Source organism: Euwallacea similis, chromosome 20 (assembly GCF_039881205.1).
Source record: "Euwallacea similis isolate ESF13 chromosome 20, ESF131.1, whole genome shotgun sequence".
Taxonomy (NCBI): Eukaryota; Metazoa; Arthropoda; class Insecta; order Coleoptera; family Curculionidae; genus Euwallacea; species Euwallacea similis.
In genome coordinates, this window is record NC_089628.1 from 998516 (window position 1) to 1004534 (window position 6019).

The window sequence follows — 6019 nt, forward strand, 5'->3', positions numbered from 1 at the left end:
ATTTCACTCAATTATTGCGTATCAATGATCACAATCGGCGCCATAAATTGCGATCGTGAGTAACATGACTGAAAAGTGTGATTTATTAGAAAGTGGTACCTATCAGAAAATCTTTTAAGCCTTTCATGACAAGAGATTGCAAAGGTGGTTAATCCCTATGGGAAAATTTTTCTATACGAAAAAGAAAGAATGTTGAGAATATTGCAACATGAATCGATTATTGGAAACCGGCAATTTTAACTCGAAATTACATATTGTGCTGAATGTTATGTAGGTAATAGCAATACAGTCCGTCGATAGATAATAGATAGTTACTGCTGAGTGAGAATCTTCTTTTTTATGAAAATTGAAAGGAATGTTATCACTTTCCGGTCTCCTAAACATAGTTTTTTAGTTTTTTGGGACATTATAATAGAAACCTTCCCATACACTACCTAAAATACGTCTGATAAGAGCACATTTTCATAAATCAATATTTTGGGTGATACCGTCGATGCGAAGGCACCACCTGTTCCGCACTGTCACAAAAAGAGAATATTTTCAGCAAGTATTTATTTACTACCTGAACAATGTAGTATTCAGTTATTCTAGGTTTTTAGAAAGGCAAGTTATATATTTACCTAAAATGCGCCTTAAGAGCACTGTCGCAATCTCATTTCGGTAGCATCCATGTTTTATTCAAGCTGGAAATAATCAAGAACGTCTCCAGCACCAAACATATATTTATCATGGAGAAAACGCCCGAATACCGAACTCATTTACCTCTTGTCCCACTCACCCGCTCTTAGCAGCAAAAGCAGCAACTTTATACATATATTTATTTTAACAGGCTCCTATTCATTCTACACCTAAAATCGAGTAGCTTTCCAAGTTTTGCACTTTTTCCATATATGTAGAAATAATGTGTTTTTAAAGCATTTTGTCGGATTCTGCACCTGCATGGATATTAACTTTTTTGTACAATGTTTCAGTTGTTCTATCAAAAAAAAACTACTCATCAAAACAAAGACGGTTCCATCAATTACAATTGTCCTGTACACTGAAATGGGCCAGTTTTGCAGTTATTCAAAATTTCAGAACTCCAAGTTTTCTATAATATAAATGGGTTTTTGGAGCACTTATTGCAGGAAAATCGATTTTTTTCATATAGAACCTACTGATAGCAAGAAATGTGTTCCCCGTGCATTTTCCTGTATCTAAATGCAGCAGATTTCCGGTAATTCCTCAATCTAGTACCAAAACATAACTTCATCCAATTAAAACAAAATGAATGAGTCGCCATTTATTGACCTTTGTGCTATTGGTCAAATCACCAATGGTCAATGAATACAGCTCAATTGCTTCACATCTCTCTTCATAAGGGAGCAATTGGGGCGGGGCAAATAGTATAGTAACTTACCCAACAATGCAATTATTGCCAGACGTATGTAATTAATTACCAACTTTTGCTTTTGTTAAATAGCTCCAAACCAAAACTAGCATTTTGCAATCGATCTGGTGCTGGTTTAGTACCTTGTTTGCTATTGGAGTAATTATTTATTTACATGACAATTATTATGATATTAGCAATCATTATAAGAATTTAAAAGAACTCGGTCCTCACCCAAACGTCCAATTTGGATCAATAAGGCCTTTGGCAAATGCTGTTTTTACTGTGCGATAATATCGAACTTTCAACCCGAGCGATTATTTTAAACCAGTATTTTAAATTGTTCAAACTTACGATCAGGGAATTTGATATACGTATTAAGGTCGCCTAAACCTCTTTCGGCAGCAGCGTTTGGAAATGACCAGAAAATTTGCTCTGATATTATTTAAGGAGTGCAATGACATAATATGCGTTTAAAGGCAAATTAAAGTGAGCATTTATGGTTGCAAACCGATATATGATTTCTTATGTAAGGCCATATGGGCGATTATTATAGTTTATCAAAGCTCGTGCTCATCTAAGGCCAACAGCTATTACTGCACACTTCCTGATGGTCACTTCTTGATCGAATCAAGAGCGAATGATATAATTTCTTCACTCTTAGTCATATATCTTCTAACCAAATGCCCTATGGCTAGTGACATTTGCTTTGGAAGTCGGCTGGTTAAGTAAGAGGCATAATATGAAAATTGGACCGCTATAACATTAATTCTGAATCGTTCACTTTCAACCCGTGCCGTATCTACTTGCCTTAGATTGTCTGAATTATTAGCTCTAAGACCGATAAGTGGAAGAAACATTATATGTCTCACGATTTTCATTGAGAGCCAGGATTCCAGAAACATGGAGCCGGATGGAAGGGTTTGTAATGGCGTTTTATATGCTCAAGTGTGTCGAACCTCTCCCCTTTGCCAAAGATTCAATTGGCTTCAGGCATATTTTCACTGCCTTAATAAATAGTTATTCGATACATCGTATTTGGATAATTCTAATTTCGTAATTCCAAATGTCTTCCTACTATAATTTTGTTTTAAGTTATAGGTCAATAAAATCATTAGTTTTAATGCTATACTGTTATTGTTATAATAAGTACTGACATCTCAGATGTAGGTACCTACCGTAAATTTGAGGGTAAGCAGGTAAAACTTGAAGAAAATTTACTTAAACATGCGGCCAAAAAATTTTAACTGATCTTTAACTGTTTTTGTAAGACATTTGCAATAATATCTAATAACATGAAATAACATAAAACTCTCACAATTTTCTATTCAGATTGGATATTTTTTCTATGTATTTTACATAGCTTTTTGTATATTTATTATCCCAAAATTAATTAATTTTTATTTATTTTATTACTTAACATGTTATAACAGAAATGACGCTTTCATAGAATTTTTTTCTAAATATTGGAACTCGGTCAGGGATAAGAAGAAAATAAAAGAACTCAGCAAGAAATTTAAATTCCAATAAATCAATGGAGAAACACAAAAAATTTGGGCAGGGGTGGGTCTGCCTTCCCTGTAAGATAAATGTACAGGTGATGATGTTGGAAAGTGGAGAAATGTAACGAAGAGACTTTGTTGATTAATTTCTTTTGGAAAGTGGATAAGTAGACCAAAATGGAGATATAGATGATATCAAAGAAACTTCCATTACTGAAGAAACTAAGAACGCCGAAGAAGAAGAAGGTACTCTCCGGAGTAATGAGGATTCTGCAATAAATAATGAACTTCATATAGAAAAAATCAGAAGAAAAAAATTTCTGTAACTATTTATATTCGATGAGCAGCTGTAACGTTGACCGAAAATAACGAACGGTGCACCGCTATAAAGGTACATCGTATGTTAAAGAGAAAAACATCTTTTGCGAAGTAGCTTAAAACACAAATGAATAATGCTATGCATAAGAATTGCAGAGAAAGTTAAAAACATATGAAATTTCTATGTTATCTTATGTTATGTTATGTTATGTGTACATGCTATGTTGCACCAAGTATCAGCTAGCTTGCTGTGGTGTGCATTATGTTCCATGTCGTGCACTGCATAAACTCTGTTTAAGTGTGTCTTTGAATCACCTATTTTTCCATAAAGCAAAAAATTACTTTTTACTGCTTAATGGTTTTTTCAATCCAAATCCGCCCTGGATTGCGCTCTAAAAAGTATCTTGAGAGACCGTTAATGAAATTTTGAAAAAAAGCACTCACGGTATAACCGTTAGAGATATGTAGAACGAAGTGGTTTTTACCAATTAACGATATTCAACGGGTAAATGAATTGTTGTCTTTCTCCCGCTACGAGTACCTGCTTTAAAAATAGGCGCCTCCTGGCCAAACTGTCCGAAGCTGACCACCTTGCACTAGAGCAAACTTAATTTACAGACTTGTCCCCGCATGTGTATATTTGTATGTAAATGGCACAATTATGATTAACCTATCCTGCAAAATGTCTTTGTCCTGCAATAACTACCTTGCAAATTAAACCTGTGCCACTTGACAATACACACGCAATTGCATATGGCTTATCTGCTCATCTACCACTCGCAGAACAAAAAATGCTCATAAGCATTACAATGCTTCCTTATTATCTAGATATTCGTAACACAACCGTTTTCCAACTCATATAGGCAAATAAATAATAAAAACGGGTCAGGAACACTATCGCGTTTTCTCACACGCTGGTTTTTGTTTAAAAATAATATTGTCTCATTACGTAACGAGCAATTTATCTAATAACGTGAGTAATGGAGGTCGATTCTTTTTCACTACAGCCACCACCAATTCAATGAAAATCGAACTCTATTGTTTAGGTTGAAGAAATACGATCATATGAATGCAGAAAATTACCCAGCATTTTTAAAAATGTAGATAATATGGATTGGCCTTCGATCAGAATGTAGTGAACCATAAAATAAGAGAGTAGTAGCCCCGGACAAAACGTAATTTTCAAAGTATGTAAAAGCAATGTTAACTGGGTCTCAAATTAGAGTTACGGCCCTGCCTTAGAGTTGTAATTACCCGTCTGGCCGAATCCAAGCTATTTAAGTCAAAATCTAGACCTCAATCTAACAGATGAATACGGTAATAATAATTTAAGTTTTGCAATACAACATTCATTTGCAAAGCGACGAATAAATGTTTTTGGAGCACCTGAAACGCAGACATTAATAATCATATTTCATGGGTTCCATTCCATTCAAACAGAGTGGTTGAATTTATACTGATCAATTGCCTGTCACAGGTCTATTTGGACTAATCCGAAATAAGCGGAATTGTTAATAATAAATGACTCGAAATGTCTAATTTGTATATTAAATTAACTGCTTGAAGAATTGCCATCATGTGTTCAGATGTTAATGCTTTTTAAGTTTTATGTGTGAGTAATCAATTATTCTCGAGAATATTTACCTTCTTGAAACGGCTTTATTTGAGATGAAGAAAGGTGATGAGGAAATGAACACACCTGTGGTTTTTCCTAAATAGCGATATGTATATTATCGTCGTAAAAGAAATATTCCTCGGTTAAGTCTACATAAATTATACGTTTTGGATGCGCCATAAGTTTCGGCCAACATCATGACAAAAACTTATAATACGTGTCAGAATGTTTGCCGTTACTCAACTGCCAGGACAGGAACTTACTACACTTGGCAGAATTTTTGTCGTTGCTCAAATTACCGACAGGCAGAAATTACCTCTTTCTGACAGTTTATTTAAAGATTCACCTACTCTCGGAAAATTACGCAAATTCTGTAGGTAACAAGTCCATTACATCAACCGCTCACGTTCTATTTTTTGCTACTAATGACCTAATAATCGACCTACTTCATTGCGGGGGTACCACCTAAAATAATACATAAACGCGACCACTTCTGGTAATCTCCTGAACTTGAACAGAAAACATGCATCACTCCTACAGCAACACTGTAAATAATCGCTCTCATGACGTCATTCTATGACCTAGGATGAGCACGCGATCATCTTCTTGAATGGTCGTCGGCGCGGGTACCATCGAGGCGCGTTGACCCTTGGCGAGTGACCACTACTTTATGAGACAACGTTGCCAAATTTTGCTATAACAAGGACTAGACCAAAGAATATTGAGAAATAGACAAATGAGAAATTGTCAAAACTCACTAGTCAATGTAGTTTAGCAACTGTCAAAGTAGATATGCCACCACTTTTTAGAATTTACAATTGTTTTTAATAAAGGAAATCTTGATTTTTTTATGTTTTTTTTTTAGTTTTGTTTTGGAACAAAATTACGTTTTCACAGTTGCGTTATTTTTTTGTGGAATTATGAATGGGGAAATTTGACAACGTATCCATCTCAGCTGATACTACGCATTCGGGTACCTACTACTGGGGCACCTGTTGAAATGGAGCCGCGTCTATACCGATATATTGTAAGTGAAAGTCTTTGAATTGCACCAGTACCGTACTGCTTCGTTTCAAAATTAATTCAAAAAACCCGTACCAATCTGCAGGTACCAAGAGGAAAATTACACAAGGCGCCATTGTTCGGTGGTACCACCGTAAAACGACAGATTCACACTTACCGAAAAATCTACTTTATTCAATTTTTTGCAGAAAA